The sequence below is a fragment of the Anolis carolinensis genome, unplaced genomic scaffold (genome assembly GCF_035594765.1).
Source record: "Anolis carolinensis isolate JA03-04 unplaced genomic scaffold, rAnoCar3.1.pri scaffold_26, whole genome shotgun sequence".
Classification (NCBI taxonomy): domain Eukaryota; kingdom Metazoa; phylum Chordata; class Lepidosauria; order Squamata; family Dactyloidae; genus Anolis; species Anolis carolinensis.
In genome coordinates this window covers 655,001-672,383 of record NW_026943835.1, presented here as the reverse complement: position 1 = coordinate 672,383, position 17,383 = coordinate 655,001, and the positions used below count along the sequence as shown (strand labels likewise).

The window sequence follows — 17,383 nt, the reverse complement described above, 5'->3', positions numbered from 1 at the left end:
CCACAGCAACGCGTGGCCGGGCACAGCTAGTCTATATATATAAAAGAGTGATGGCATCACGGCAGCGGACAAAACAACAAAAGTAAACACCCCACAACCTTGAAAATTGACAGCACAACCCCTCATACATGCCTCTAGGTTGATACAATAAAAAGATAAATAAATAAAGTCCTAATTAGAGGGAGAGGAATAATTGTTTTATCCAATTGCTGCCAGTTAGAATGCTAAGCTCTGTTCACTTGGTCCCTTAGCAACCCACTCAGCCCAGGGGACCCTTTACCTTAACTACCACCAATTCCTCAATACTTTATTTCCCATACCACCACACTTCGCCACAGCAACGTGTGGCTGGGCACAGCTAGTACTATCTATAATGACTGTATGGTAAGTACTATGTATGATGGTAAGTACACAAGGCTATGGTGGTAAGTACAAGGTGAACTATAAGCTTTGCTATCTTTGAGGTAAATACATAAGCTGTAAGGTAAGTACGTGATTTATGTTGCCTGTTTGAATTTGCCAGGTCAAAGAACCCAGACCAATTCTAAGACCTATCTCTAAGGTTTTTCTCTGGAATGGCAATTGGAGGGGGAAAAGCCTCTAGAGCAGGGGTCCCCAAACTTTTTAAGTGGAGGGGCAGACTAGGGTGAAATAGTCCAAAATTAGGATTGTTGTTGTTGTGTGCCTTTAAGTCGTTTCAGACTTAGGTCAACCCTAAGTCTAAAGTTGAGGACAGAGACCAGGTCAATGACCTTGTAGGGCCTTAGTTTGGGGACCCCTGATTTAGATGATCTCATAAGACCATAGGTAAGCAAAAAGGCCTCCAAAGACCATTGACATGGTCTCATAAGACCATCGGTAAGGAAAGGGACCCTCAAAGGCCATCTAGATGATCTCATCAGGCCATCAGAAGACCACTGGTAAGGAAAGGGGCCCTCAAAGACCATCTAGATGGTTTCATAAGACCATTGGTAAGGAAAGGGGCCACCAAAGGCCATCTAGACAATCTCATAAAACCATAGGTAAGGAAAGGGACCCTCAAAGGCCATCTAGATGATCTCATCAGGCCATCAGAAGACCACCGGTAAGGAAAGGGGCCCTCAAAGACCATCTAGATGGTTTCATAAGACCATTGGTAAGGAAAGGGGCCACCAAAGGCCATCTAGACAATCTCATAAAACCATAGGTAAGGAAAGGGACCCTCAAAGGCCATCTAGATGATCTCATCAGGCCATCAGAAGACCACCGGTAAGGAAAGGGGCCCTCAAAGACCATCTAGATGGTTTCATAAGACCATTGGTAAGGAAAGGGGCCGCCAAAGGCCATCTAGACAATCTCATAAAACCATAGGTAAGGAAAGGGACCCTCAAAGGCCATCTAGATGATCTCATCAGGCCATCAGAAGACCACCGGTAAGGAAAGGGGCCCTCAAAGACCATCTAGATGGTTTCATAAGACCATTGGTAAGGAAAGGGGCCGCCAAAGGCCATCTAGACAATCTCATAAAACCATAGGTAAGGAAAGGGACCCTCAAAGGCCATCTAGATGATCTCATCAGGCCATCAGAAGACCACCGGTAAGGAAAGGGGCCCTCAAAGACCATCTAGATGGTTTCATAAGACCATTGGTAAGGAAAGGGGCCACCAAAGGCCATCTAGACAATCTCATAAAACCATAGGTAAGGAAAGGGACCCTCGAAGGCCATCTAGATGATCTCATCAGGCCATCAGAAGACCACCGGTAAGGAAAGGGGCCCTCAAAGACCATCTAGATGGTTTCATAAGACCATTGGTAAGGAAAGGGGCCGCCAAAGGCCATCTAGACAATCTCATAAAACCATAGGTAAGGAAAGGGACCCTCAAAGGCCATCTAGATGATCTCATCAGGCCATCAGAAGACCACCGGTAAGGAAAGGGGCCCTCAAAGACCATCTAGATGGTTTCATAAGACCATTGGTAAGGAAAGGGGCCACCAAAGGCCATCTAGACAATCTCATAAAACCATAGGTAAGGAAAGGGACCCTCGAAGGCCATCTAGATGATCTCATCAGGCCATCAGAAGACCACCGGTAAGGAAAGGGGCCCTCAAAGACCATCTAGATGGTTTCATAAGACCATTGGTAAGGAAAGGGGCCGCCAAAGGCCATCTAGACAATCTCATAAAACCATAGGTAAGGAAAGGGACCCTCGAAGGCCATCTAGACCATCTCACAGGACCATAGGTAAGGAAAGCAACCTCCAAAAGCCATCTAGGTGGCCTCATAAGGCCATAGCTAAGCAAAGAGACCTTCAAAGACCATCTAGACCAGGGGTCCCCAAACTAAGGCCCGGGGGCCGATGCGGCCCATCGAAGCCATTTATCCGGCCCCCCATGGCACAAGGGGGTTGGGCTAAATGACCTAAGGGGTCTCTTCTTCTCTTACAACCCATTATTATTATTATTATTATTATTATTATTATTATTATTATTATTTTATTATGACACAGCAAACTAGATAGATATGCTGGATTTCATTTCACAAAATCACAAGTCGAACACTTCCCAAGTGTCTAGGACTGTGTGATGTATTTTCGGATGATGCGTGCAGATCCCAGTAGGGTGGCCTTTTGCAGTTGGCAGATCATAATTTTGTCAATTATTATTATTATTATTTATAACGCAACAAGATGAGTCCACAGCAGACATTCTGCTGGCTGTTGTATTGGATTACATGTTGGACACTTCCCAAGTGTCTAGGACTGTGTAATGTATCGGTGAATAATGCGGGTAGATCCAAGTAAGGTGGCCTTCTGCAGCTGACAGATGGTAATTTTGTCAGTGCTGATTGTGTTTAAGTGCAGGCCAAGGTCTTTAGGCACTGCAGCCAGTGTGCCGATCACCACTGGGACCACCGTGATTGGCTTGTGCCAGAGTCTTTGCAGTTCGATCTTTATATCCTCATATTGTGTCCGCTTTTCGAATTGTTTCTCCTCAATCCTGCTGTCCCCTGGGATTGCAACATCGACAATCCCTACTTTGTCTTTTAATTGAGAATTATTATTATTATTATTATTATTATTATTATTATTAACATTGAGGCTGGGTGGCCATCTGTCAGGGATGCTTTGCTTGTGCTTTTGATGCACGAGGCTGAAGGGGGTTGGACTAAATGGCCCAAGAGGTCTCTTCCAACCCTCTTTATTATTATTATTATTATTATTATTATTATTATTATTATTATTATTATTATTATTATTAACATTGAGGCTGGGTGGCCATCTGACAGGGGTGCTTTGCTTATGCTTTCGGTGCACAAAGGCAGAAGGGGATTGGACTCAATGGCCTAAAGGGTCTCTTCCAACCCTCTTTTTATTGTTGTTGTTGTTATTATTATTATTAATTATTATTATTATTGCTCGGCCCACTATAGTCCGGCCCTCCAATGGTCCGAAGGATCATGAACTGGCCCCCTGTTTAAAAAGTTTGGGGACCCCTGATCTAGACGATCTCATGAGGCCATAAGTAAGCAAAGAGACCTCCAAAGACCAGGTAGACTTAGGTCAACCCTAAGTCTAAAGTTTAGGACAGGGGCCAGGTCAATGACCTTGGAGGGCCACATCCGGCCCCCGGGCCTTAGTTTGGGGACCCCTGCTCTAGAGATTAGCTCCCAGGCTGAACCATCTCATCCAAACCTCATCCAAGGGGAGTCCCAAGCTCCACCCCCAAAATGAGAGCCAATGGAACATTCCTCCCAAGAACAGCAACCAGGAAATAAGCCAAGTAGGACAGCACAATTACAAATAATAATATTAATAATAATATATTTCTTAGACCCCGCCTCCATCTCCCCAAGGGGACTCGGGGCGGCTTACGTGGGGACAAAGCCCTAAAAACAACAGTTGACATAGGCATAAAAACAGTACAAGTTACAAAATTAAAATACATAACAAGAACCAAACCATTTTAAAACTTTAAGATAAAACACATAACATATCAATTAGACAGGGGAGTGGGGCTGTTGAGGATTACGTGGGAGGGGATGACTTGAATAGTGAATAGTGAAACATGAATCGTGGAACCAGAGTGGGGTAAAGTGTTGCCCTGTTTTCCCGAAAATAAGACAGTGTCTTATATTAATTTTTGCTCTCAAAGATGTGCTAGGTCTTATTTTCAGGGGACATCTTATTTTTCCACAGAGAAGAATTCACATTTATTTTTGAACAAAAAAATGAACATCTATATATATAATAAAAGTGAAATCGGAGTATGTATCAGCGTTTTGATTGGCCTGGCGGAATATGTGCTCGCGTTTTGATTGGCCTGGCGGAATATGTGCTCGCGTTTTGATTGGCCTGGCGGAATATGTGCTCGCGTTTTGATTGGCCGCCACTATCCCAGGCCACTGAGACCAACAGGAATGACGGATCTGCACCAAACTTGGCACACTTCATCCCCACGATGCACTTTATGACCTGCTGCCATTTGGGGGAGGATGGACCACAGATGATGGGATTTGCAGTACTTTCAAACACTTTAACTCCCACAGACTACTGCAATGCCCACCAATGATAGAAATGGACCAAACTTGGCACACTTCATCCCCACGATGCACTTTATGACCTGCTGCCATTTGGGGGAGGATGGACCACAGATGATGGGATTTGCAGTACTTTCAAACACTTGAACTCCCACAGACTACTGCAATGCCCACCAATGATAGAAATGGACCAAACTTGGCATACAGAACTCCTGTCGACCCCTTTACATCCTGATGTATATTGGGGCAGGATGGACCAAGGATGATGGAATTTGCAGTACCTCCCCTCACTTCTTGAGACCACAGCAACTGCCACAAATCACACAACTGAACCAAACCAGGCACACATATCCCAAAGGACACACTTCACATGCTGCAGCAGTTTGACGGAGGGTGGACCAAGGATTATGGGATTTGTGGTACCTTCATCCAATTCACCTCCCACAAACCACTGTGATGCCCATGAATGACAAAACTGTATCAAACTTGACACGCAGGTGCAGGGTAGCCCACTTTACATCCTGGTGCAGTTTGGGGGGGGGGAGGGACCGTGGATGAGGGGACTTACAATATCTTCAGTCACTTCCTGGGACTACTGTGACCCCCACCAATGACTGATCAAGACCAAACTTGGCACATAGAGCCACCATGGCCCACTCTACATCTTGGTGAGATTTGAAAGAGCTTGGACCTTGGATGATGGGACTTGCAGTATATTCATTCACTTCCTGAGACCACTGTCACCCCCATCAATGTCTCATCAAGACCAAACTTCAAACAAACAACACCCATGACTCACTCTACACCCAGGTGCAGTTTGGAGGATGATGGACCATGGACGATGGGACTTCCAATACCTTCACTCACTTCCTGAGAGCACCGCGACCCACACAAATGACTGATCAAGACCAAACATGGTACATGGAGCCCCCATGACCTATTCTACATACTGGCTCTGTTTGGAGGGGGATGGACACTGGACGATGGGACTTGCATATGGGAGTTGGAGCTCACCCGCACCCACTGAACCCAGCTGACATTGGATATAGGCTACACTTGGAACACAGGCAAACAATGGCTTTCTCAAATGACCCGGGCATCGCCGGCTCTCCAAGCTAGTTTATTATATACTGTACAGTAAATGTCATCACAAACCAGCATAACCAAACTGTGAATTCTATCAAGAATTTCTTGTTACGACCGTTATTTCCATGTACAACAATCTATGGTACGTCCATTTACCAATCCTGCATGCTCTGGTGTTCTGTTCGGTGGGCATGCTTCCAAACAATAACTTTTCTAGATCTTACTTTTAGGGGAGGCCTTATATTTAGCAATTCGGCAAAACCTCTACTAGGTATTACTTTCAGGGGATGTCTTATTTTCAGGGAAACAGGGTAGGAGACAGCAAGGCGATTTGGACTGTATGATGAGTGCAGCTGATTATTCAAAAGCACATTCAAGCTTTTTGGGAATGTGGTTAGGGTGGGTGCTAGTCTGAGCTCCCTGGGGAGAGAGTTCCAGAGCCGGGGGGCCACCACGGAGAAGGCCCTCTCCCTCGTTCCCACCAACCACGTTTCAGATGGTGGTGGGAGTGAAAGGAGGGCCTCCCCGGAAGATCTGCGAGCCCGCGCTGGTTTATAGGGAGAAACGCGGTCACGAAGATAGACAGGGCCCGAACCATTTAGGGCAGGGGTACCCAAACTAAGGCCCGGGGGCCAGATGTGGCCCTCCAAGGTCATTTACCTGACCCCCGCCCTCATTTATAATATTTTTATATTCATTTTAATAATATATTGTATATACATCGAAGCCATTTATCCGGCCCCCACGGCACAAGGGCAGAATGGGGTTGGGCTAAATGACCCAAGAGATCCCTTCTTCTCTTACAACCTTTATTATTATTATTATTATTATTATTATTATTATTATTATTATTATTATTATTATTATCATTGATTCTGGGTGGCTATCTGTCAGGGATGCTTTGCTTGTGCTTATGGTGCACAGAGGCAGAAGGGGGTTGGACTAAATGGCCCAAGAGGTCTCTTCCAACCCTCTTTATTATTATTATTATTATTATTATTATTATTATTATTATTATTATTATTAACATTGATTCTGGGTGGCCATCTGTCAGGGATGCTTTGCTTGTGCTTATGGTGCACAGAGGCAGAAGGGGGTTGGACTAAATGGCCCAAGAGGTCTCTTCCAACCCTCTTTATTATTATTATTATTATTATTATTATTATTATTATTATTATTAACATTGATTCTGGGTGGTCATCTGTCAGGGATGCTTTGCTTGTGCTTATGGTGCACAGAGGCAGAAGGGGGTTGGACTAAATGGCCCAAGAGGTCTCTTCCAACCCTCTTTATTATTATTATTATTATTATTATTATTATTATTATTATTATTATTAACATTGATTCTGGGTGGTCATCTGTCAGGGGTGCTTTGCTTGTGCTTTCGGTGCACAAAGGCAAAGGGGGATTGGACTTAATGGCCCAAAGGGTCTCTTCCAACCCTCTTATTTATTATTATTGTTATTATTATTATTATTATTGCTCGGTAGCCAACTATAGTCCGGCCCTCCAATGGTCCGAAGGATCGTGAACTGGCCCCCTGTTTAAAAAGTTTGGGGACCCCTGATTTAGGGCTTTGCAGGTCATGACCTGCACTTTGAATCGGGACTGGAAACTTATTGGCAGCCAATGGAACTGCTTCAGGAGAGGCGTATTACGCTCCCTGTAACTAGCTCCTGTTAACAATCTGGCTGCCGACTTTTGTATCAGCAGCATTTTCTGGGCCGTCTTCAAAGGCAGCCCCACGTAGAGTGCATTGCAGTAGTCCAGTCTTGAGGTAACCAATGCGTGGACCACCGTGGCCAAGTCAGACTTCCTGAGGTACGGTCACAGCTGGCGCACAAGCTTTAATTGTGCAAAGGCCCTCCCAGCCACCGCCGACACCTGAGAATCAAGCGCCAGCGCTGATCCCAGGAGGACTCCCAGACTGTGGAGCTGTGTCTTCAGGGGGAGAACAGGTGGCCACCCTACACCCCGATCCAACGTGCGACTGGCCTGGAGGACCTCTGTCTTGTCAGGATTAAGCTTCAGCTTGTTTGCCCTCATCCAGCCCATCACAGCGGCCAGACACTGAGTCAGGACACGGGGGGCTTCCTTGGAGTCTGGTGGAAAAGAGTAGTAGAGTTGAGTGTCATCTGCATAGAGATGGCACCGAACCCCAAAACCCCGGATGCAGGTGATTGCCTATAAAGCCCTATATGCTTCGGATCCAACCTGTTTTCGAGACCGCATCTCCTTCTAGGTCCATCACCATCTCAAATACAAGAGAAAGGGGGGGGGGGGTTGCGTAGGTGGCTCTCCGGCTCTAAAGAAATCACTTCAAGTCTTTTGGGTGAGTTTAAAACATGGCTCTTCAGACAGGCCTTTGATCCTGAGCAATCTCTGGTCAGCTTGATGAACCACTGCTCCGCAGTTGGATGGTTACGGCAGATAGCCGGCCTTCTGCAGGTTCTATTGCGTTTCAGGAATTGTTATAATTTCATACTCTTACAATTTTATTAGTGGGATTTTATACACGCTGTTGATTTCACTTATGTCTTTGTATTTATACTTGTGTATTGTTGTTTAAATGCGGCACGTGGAGTGCTTCTGTGGGCTGCCCCGAGTCCCTTAGGAGAGATGGTGGCAGGGATGGATGATGATGATAAATAAAGATTTATCATCATCATCATCATCATCATTATCATCACATCAATTGCTCCACTATGATGATATGGGATACAATGAAAGCAGTAGCCAGAGGAATTTTAATGAAGAACAACGTAATTTAAAGAAAATAACAAGAAAAAAGATTAGAATTTGATATTAAGGAATTAGAGATGAAAAGGATAAACAAAGCTATATAAAAGCATTAGCAATGAGAAAACAGCTAGCAAAACATGAGTTAGAAAGGACTCAAAGAAATTTGAAGTTTTTAAATAGAGAATACTTTGAATACAGTAATACAGAAACTCTAGATTATGAGCCAAAGCAGCACACGTTAGAAAGGGAAGAAAATAATAACATCCATTAAAGACAAGGAAGGAAAGAATCATACAAGAATGGAAGACAAAATATTAGCTTTTCCAAGATCTTGCCAAGATCTATACTCGGCAAAAGAAAACTCCAAAAGTAAAATAGAGGAATATATTGAAAAATATTGGAAAAATAAAGATCTAGGAAACAGATACATTAGTTATGGAATAATTAATTCCAGAAAAAGAAACTGGAAAAATTATAGATAATTTAAAAGCCGGGAAGACTCCAGAAATGGATGGGCTGGGACCGGAATATTATAGAAAAATTAAAACCATATTAATACCTAAATTAAAAGAATGATATAATAATAACAGGAGAGAAGATCCCACCATCTCGGGAACAGTCTCTGATTATGTTAATTTTGAAACCTAACAAGGACCTAACAGAACCCGGATCACATAGACCCATTGAGTTAATAAATCAAGATGCTAAAATTTCAACAGAAATTATGGCAAAAAGAATGAATGAATTTATATATATATATATAAGTATATCAATGAAGATCAATGTGGTTTCATAGCAGGGAGACAAATGTCAGTTTAATGGGTAGGGTTCTAAATATACTTCATAAATTATTTAATTATCAGGAAAAGAAATTTTAAAAATGAGTCTTTAATTAATTTTCCCCCTCCTGTTTTAAATACTCAATTAAATATTTGGGAATAAATGTAGCAAAAATTAAAAGTTATAGAGACTAATAATTTTATTAAATGAAGAAAGGAAATAAATATAAAAAATTTAGAATACGCTAAACTCAAATTATCATGGTTTGGAAGGATAGCATTGATACAAAGTAAAGGAAAGTCTGAAAAGAATTGGTATAATGAACAGAGTAACTCCCTTATATAAATACTAGCTGTGCCCGGCCACGCGTTGCTGTGGCAAAGTGGTGGTGGTATTGGTTAAAAGTTCTTGTGGAATTTTTATTTGACGTTATTTGTATTTTTTAAATTAATTTTATTGTAACTTATCTTTTTTATTTATTATATTTTATTATTTTGTTGTATTATTTTTAGTTATTTTGTTATAGTATTTTCTTGTATTAATTTTTTAGTGTTTTTAATTATTTTATTGTATTATTTGTATTTATTTTATTTTTTATTCTTTTATTAACACTGGGCTGAGTGGGTTGCTAAGAGACCAAGTGGGCGGAGCTTAGCCTTCTAACTGGCAGCAATTGGATAAAAACAATTATTCCTCTCTCTCTAATTAGGACTTTATTTTTCTTTTCTTTTTGTTGTATCAACCTAGAGGCATGGATGAGGGGTTGTGTTGTCAAATTTCAAGGTTGGGGGGTCTGTAGTTTTGTTGTTTTGTGGGTCGCCGTGATGCCATCACTCTTTTATATATATATAGATAAACTTTATACCTAAACTTTATTGGCCATGCCATACTGTTGCACTGGACCCGCCTGGCACCTTCTAGTTGAACCCCAACACTGAACCCTTGGCCACTGTCTCCTGGCCTGCTTGTGAAGTATCTTGTCATTGGTTCCTAAGCCTGTGGTTCATTGATTGATTTGCACTATACTTATGCTCATGATTGTATTACGTTTTGTTGTTGCCTGGTTTTAAGTTGTGGTATGGTGTCCTTATTGGAAACTGCCCTGAGTCTCTTGAGGAGATAAATAGGGCGGTATATGAACAAAGTTTTATTATTGTTGTTATTATTCATTTGTACCCTGCCACCATCTCCCCGAAGGGACTCGGAGCGGTTCACAAAAGCACACAATTGTGCAGAACACACAGTAAGGTCAGGATTTTCCCGTGACATGAAGTCCAGTCCTGCCCGACTCTGGGGTTGGGGCTCATCTCCATTTCTAAGACAAAGAGCCGGCATTGTCCGTAGACACCTCCTAGGTCATGTGGCCACTGGCATGACTGCATGGAGAGCTGTTACCTTCCCGCAGAAGAGGTACCTATTGATCTACTCGCATTTGCATGTTCTCGGACTGCTTATTAATTTATTTCATGTCAAAAGCATTGCATAATAAATAAGTTTAAAAGTGATAAAATAAAGGAATCACAAGTAGCTAAGTAGTTTCGAACTGCCAGGATGGCAGAAGCTGGGGCTAACAGCGGGAGCTCGCTCTGCTCCCTAGATTCGAACCTGCCAACCTTTTGGTCAGCAAGTTCAGCAGTTTAACCCGCTGCGCCACCGGGGGGGAGGACCGATCACGTATACCTCAATAAATAAATAAGGAGGGAGGGGGAAGAAAGGGAAGGAAGAATGGAGTGAGGTGGGGGAGGAAGGAAGGAAGGAAGGGAGGGAGGGAGGAAGTGACCGGGAATTGGAAAATTGACACCTATATATTGTGCGTACATCATCATCATAATAATAATAATAATAATAATAATAATAATAATAATAACAACAACAACAACTTTATTCCCACCACAATGTCTCTCCCCGAAGGGACTCGGGGCAGCTTGCATGGAGACCAAGCCCAGCATAAATAAGGACTCCAGGTCACTTTTATGAGAGTCCTCAGATGTTTTTTCAAACCATGTTTTATTTGTAATGTGATTTACTATGCTTTATAGATCTGTTTTGTATTTATTGGTTTTATTACAATGTTTGTACCATTTGGGCTTGGGCCCGTGTAAGCTGCCCCGAGTCCCTTCTGGGAAAGGGAGGCGGGGTATAAAAATAAAGTTGTTGTTGTTGTTGTTGTTATTATTATTATTAAAACACAATTAAAAACATATAACAAATAAACAATACAATGAGAACAACTGAAACAAGAAAAAGAAAAAAAAAACATAAAACTACATAATCGCTTCCCTCTGGTTTTCCTCCTCATGTTCCCTGTCCTCTTGGCACAAGTGTCCTTGATGGGAGTTGTAGTTCACCTGCCTCCAGCAATACTGTGACCCCCACTGACCATGGACCGGGACCAGACTTGGCCCAGAGAAGCCCCGTCACCACCTGAACAGTCTGCAGGGATTGAGGGGAACGGACCTTGGTTCTGGGAGTTGTAGTTCACCTGCAGCCAGCCACACTGGGACCCCCACTGACCATGGACTGGGACCAGACTTGGCCCAGAGAAGCCCCATCACCCACTGAACAGTCTGCAGGGATTTAGGGGAACGGACCTTGGTTTTGGGAGTTGTAGTTCACCTGCAGCCAGCCACACTGGGACCCCCACTGACCATGGACAGGGACCAGACTTGGCCCAGAGAAGCCCCATCACCCACTGAACAGTCTGCAGGGATTTAGGGGAACGGACCTTGGTTTTGGGAGTTGTAGTTCACCTGTAGCCGAGAGCGCTGAACCCAGCTGAGGTCAGATCTGGACCAGACTTGGCACAGAGACCCAATATGGCCAGCTGTGCATGCAGGCCTGGTTTCATAATAATTATAATAATTATAATAATTAGCCCAGGAGCAAGCCATCAGAACAAATGCAATTAAGGCCAAGATCCAAAAATCAGCTGATGACCCAAAATGCAGACTCTGCAAGGAAACTGACGAAACCATGGATCATATCCTCAGCTGCTGTAAGAAAATCGCACAGACAGACTACAAACAGAGGCACACATCTGTGGCCCAAATGATTCATTGGAACTTATGCCTCAAGTACCACCTCCCAGCAGCAAAGAACTGGTGGGATCACAAACCTGCAAAAGTATTGGAGAATGAGCACGCAAAGAGATTGTGGAACTTCCGAATCCAGACTGACAAAATTCTGGAACAGAACACACCAGACATCACAGTTGTGGAAAAGAAAAAGGTTTGGATCATTGATGTCGCCATCCCAGGTGACAGTCGCATTGACGAAAAACAACAGGAAAAACTCAAGATTGAACTGCAAAGACTCTGGCAGAAACCAGTGCAGGTGGTCCCGGTGGTGATGGGCACACTGGGTGCCGTGCCAAAAGATCTCAGCCGGCATTTGGAAACAATAGACATTGACAAAATCACGATCTGCCAACTGCAAAAGGCCACCCGACTGGGATCTGCGCGCATCATCTGAAAATACATCACACAGTCCTAGACACTTGGGAAGAGTTCGACTTGTGATTTTGTGATACGAAATCCAGCATGTCTATCTTGTTTGCTGTGACATAATCTATATATATAAAAGAGTGATGGCATCACGGCAGCGGACAAAACAACAAAAGTAACTACCCCACAACCTCGAAAATTGACAGAACAACCCCTCATCCATGCCTCTAGGTTGATACAACAAAAAGAAAAGAAAAATGAAGTCCTAATTAGGAGAGGAATAATTGTTTTTATCCAATTGCTGCCAGTTAGAAGGCTAAGCTCCGCTCACTTGGTCTCCTAGCAACCCACTCAGCCCAGGGGACCCTTTACCTTAACTGCCAAAAGAGATCAGGCAATCCCCTACATTATCCAATTTCCATAAGGAACTGAAGACCTGGTGCTGTCGGCAGGTTTTTGAGTAATTACATTGGACTACTGCTGATTTCTGGGCCTAAATATATTGCACAAGATTTCCCTAGCCTAAAATGATACATTTTAATATACAGTAGAGTCTCACTTATCCAACGTTCTGGATTATCCAACGCATTTTTGTAGTCAATGCTTTCAATATATCGTGATATTTTGGTGCTAAATTCATAAATCCAGTAATTTCTACATAGAATTACTGTGTATTGAACTACTTTTTCTTCCAAATTTGTTGTCTAACATGATGTTTTGGTCCTTAATTTGTGAAATCATAACTTAATTTGATGTTTAATAGGCTTATCCTTAATCCCTCCTTATTATCCAACATATTCGCTTATCCAACATTCTGCCAGCCCGTTTATGTTGGATAAGTGAGACTACTGTACTGTATTTACAAATTTACCACTAAAATATCACAATGAATTTAAAACACTGACTACAAAAACATTGATTATGAAAAGGCAGACTGCGTTGGATAATCCAGAACATAAGCGAATGTTGGATAAGTGAGATTCTTCTTTAATATGAAATAATTACTGGGATAGAATAATGCAGAACAATATAATCTCTAAAACCAGGACAGTAAATAAACAGGGGAATTCCACACAGGAAACAATCAGGGCCAGCTAACACCTCCCAACAAAGTATTCCCATCATCAAAGTCTGGCAAATCCTCTGTTTTCTCAGGGCCACAGACAGTAGAAGCACATAAAATATCGCAAACAACATCACTCTGAAAACAAGGGTATTCCAGACAGGGAACAATCAGGGCCAGCTAACATCTCCCAACAAAGTATTCCCATCATCAAAGTCTGGCAAATCCTGTTTTCTCAGGGCCACAGACAGTAGAAGCACATAAAATATCGCAAACAACACCACTCTGAAAACAAGGGAATTCCAGACAGGAAACAATCAGGGCCAGCTAACACCTCCCAACAAAAAATTCACTCAGGGAGGAAACAGCTAGGCTTTAAATCTGCAAGGCCATTACATCCTAATCATTTTTCCTAATTGCAGCATTCATACTTGCCTCCAACAGACAAAAAAAAAAACAATCAGAAATATTGTATATTCACAACCTTTAGGAAATAATGTCCCCTGATGGCACAGCATGTTAAAGCGCTGAGCTGCTGAACTTCTGGACCGAAAGGCTGCAGGTTTGAATTGGGGGAACTGACAGAGCCCCCACTGTTAGCTCCAGCTTCTGCCAACCCAGAAGTTCGAAAACATGCAAATGTGAGTGCATCAATAGGTACTGCTCCGGCGGGAAGGTAACGCCGCTCCATGTAGTCATCCCACATGAGCTTGGAGGAGTCTACGGACAACGCCGGCTCTTCGGCTTAGAAATGGAGATGAGCACCAACCTCCAGAGTCAGACACAACTGGACTTAATGTCTGGGGAAAACCTTGACCCTTGACCTTAACTACCACCAATTCCTCAAGACTTTATTTCCCATACCACCAGACTTCGCCACAGCAACGCGTGGCTGGGCACAGCTAGTAAGAATAATAGATATAATAATAATAATAATAATAATAATAATAATAATAATAATACATCACACAGTCCTAGACACTTGGGAAGTGTTCGACTTGTGATTTTGTGACACGAAATCCAGCATGTCTATCTTGTTTGCTGTGTCATAATAAAATAATAATAATAATAATATACATCACACAGTCCTGTCTATCTTGTTTGCTGTGTCATAATAATAATAATAATAATAATAATAATAATACATCACACAGTCCTAGACACTTGGGAAGAGTTCGACTTGGGATTTTGTGACACGAAATCCAGCATGTCTATCTTGTTTGCTGTGTCATAATAAAATAATAATAATAATAATAATAATAATATACATCACACAGTCCTGTCTATCTTGTTTGCTGTGTCATAATAATAATAATAATAATAATAATAATAGATGTCTGTTTCCATCCCTCTCGGGACCCAAAGCGGCTGAGAAGGTCTGAACATGAGGGAAACAAGAGAGCCGGTGGATCCTAGAGACACAACGGGGCGGACAGAGGAAGGGACCCCACTGGGGAGACCTCCAAGCCCGTGAGGCGTCCCGTGGAGACCCGTCTTGGGCGGAGAGGATTCTGGGAGTTGTAGTCCCCCCTCCTTCCCTCACTCCCGAGGCAGGCCGGGCCCTCCGCCTCCCCCCCGGGCACCCCAGCGAGCGAGCGAGCCTCCCTGCCTGCCTGCCTCCCTCTCCCCACAGACCTCTCTCTCTCTCTCTCTCTCTCTCTCTCGGCCTCTCCGTCCTCTTCCCTCCGCCGCCTTCCTTCCCGCCTCACGAACACAGACCAGGCCTGAGGCGAGCCGGCCGCCATCTTCTCCTTCGTCCTCCTTCCTCGGAGCCCGCCCTCGCCCCCTCCCTCCCTCCCATTGGCTGAGCCCGGGATGCCCCGCCCACCGGAGGCCCCCCATTGGCTGCGTCCCGCTCAGCGCCCCTTTGACTGACGGGCCTTGTGTGGGCCTATTGAGGCCTGTGAAGCCACGGACTGGGAGTTGTAGTTCGCCCTCAACCGGGGACACTGGGACCCCCACCCAGGATGGGCCCGGACCGCCCTCGGCACACGGAGCCCCCAAGGTTGCATTTACGTTGCATTTCCTTTATCTTTCAATGTTTTTATTTTATTAATGGAATTTATCCCATTTTGTTGTCGAAGGCTTTCATGGCCGGGATCACAGGGTTGTTGTATGTCTTTCGGGCTGTGTGGCCATGTTCCAGAAGCATTCTCTCCTGACGTTTCGCCCACACCTATGGCAGGCATCCTCACAAACCTCTGAGGATGCCTGCCATAGATGTGGGCGAAACGTCAGGAGAGAATGCTTCTGGAACATGGACATATATTCCTCACAACCTCTGAGGATGCCTGCCATACACGTGGGCGAAACGTCAGGAGAGAATGCTTCTGGAACATGGACATATATTCCTCACAACCTCTGAGGATGCCTGCCATAGATGTGGGCGAAACGTCAGGAGAGAATGCTTCTGGAACATGGCCACACAACCCGGAAGACATACAACAACCCTTATCCAATTTTGTATTTCTCTCTCATTACAACTTAGTTCCTCCTTCCACATTTCTGTCAAGGTATTTTTTTATATATATATATTGTATCGATTTCCTGTGATTGTTTTGTAAATGTATCCCACGGTTCCTTGATCTTCATCTACTTTCCATTTTATTATTTTACTAGCTGTTGCTGTGGCAAAGTATGGTGGTATGGGAAATAAAGTATGGAGAAATTGGTGGTAGTTAAGGTAAAGATAATCCAGTTCAAAGCAGATAATATAAGATTACAAATGGGTTCTATAGCTGTGTGGAAGGGCCTTGAGTCTACGCTGCCATATAATCCAGTGCAAATTAGATAATCTGTGGAAGAGGCCTAAGTGAGGCCTAAATCTGCCTGTCCCCTGGGCTGAGGAGGTTGCTAGGAGACCAAGGTTTTTTTTTCCGTGTCAGGAGCAACCGGAGTTGCTTCTGGAGTGAGAGAATTGGCCGTCTGCAAGGACGTTGCCCAGGGGACGCCCGGATGTTTTGATGTTTTTACCATCCTTGTGGGAGGCTTCTCTCGTGTCCCCGCATGGAGCTGGAGCTGATAGAGGGAGCTCATCCACATTGGGCTCCAAGTGGGCAGAACTTAGCCTTCAAACTGGCAGCAATTGGATAAAAACTATTATTCCTCTCCCTGTAATTAGGACTCTATTTTTCTTTTCCTTTTTATTGTATCAACCTAGAGCCGTGAATGATGGGTTGTGTTGTCAAATTTCGAGGTTGGGGGGGCCTGTAGTTTTGTTGTTTTGTCCGCTGCCCTGATTCCATCACTCTTTTATATATATAGATAGACTAGCTGTGCCCGGCCACGCGTTGCTGTGGCAAAGTGGTGGTGGTATTGGTGAAAAGTTGTTGTGGAATTTTTATTTGACGTTATTTGTATTTTTAAAAAATTAATTTTATTGTAACTTATCTTTTTTATTTATTATATTTTATTATTTTGTTGTATTATTTTTATTTATTTTGTTATAGTATTTTATTGTATTAATTATTTTAGTGTTTTTTTATTATTTTTATTGTATTATTTGTATTTATTTTATTTTTTATTATTTTATTAACACTGGGCTGAATGGGTTGCTAGGAGACCAAGTGGGCGGAGCTTAGCCTTCAAACTGGCAGCAATTGGATAAAAACTATTATTCCTCTCCCTGTAATTAGGACTTTATTTTTCTTTTCTTTTTTGTTGTATCAACCTAGAGCCGTGAATGATGGGTTGTGTTGTCAAATTTCGAGGTTGGGGGGGCCTGTAGTTTTGTTGTTTTGTCCGCTGCCCTGA

At 43.3% G+C, this 17,383-nt stretch overlaps 3 protein-coding genes across 3 annotated transcripts in view; 1 reads left to right on the top strand and 2 right to left on the bottom strand.

Annotated features, from left to right (window-relative positions):
- LOC134294868 (solute carrier family 2, facilitated glucose transporter member 11-like) overlaps positions 1-15,417 on the bottom strand; it is a 142,921-nt gene extending 127,504 nt beyond the window's left edge. Inside the window, exon 1 of the mRNA XM_062966647.1 lies at positions 15,266-15,417. The gene's annotated coding sequence lies outside the window, so the exon portion shown is untranslated. The remainder of the gene's footprint in view (positions 1-15,265) is intronic.
- LOC134294866 (zinc finger protein 850-like) overlaps positions 1-17,383 on the bottom strand; it is a 104,615-nt gene that overhangs the window by 6,475 nt on the left and 80,757 nt on the right. The window lies entirely within an intron of this gene.
- The window catches only part of LOC134294876 (zinc finger and SCAN domain-containing protein 2-like), a 47,854-nt gene continuing 45,959 nt past the window's right edge, over positions 15,489-17,383 (top strand). The window contains exon 1 of the mRNA XM_062966660.1: positions 15,489-15,635. The gene's annotated coding sequence lies outside the window, so the exon portion shown is untranslated. The remainder of the gene's footprint in view (positions 15,636-17,383) is intronic.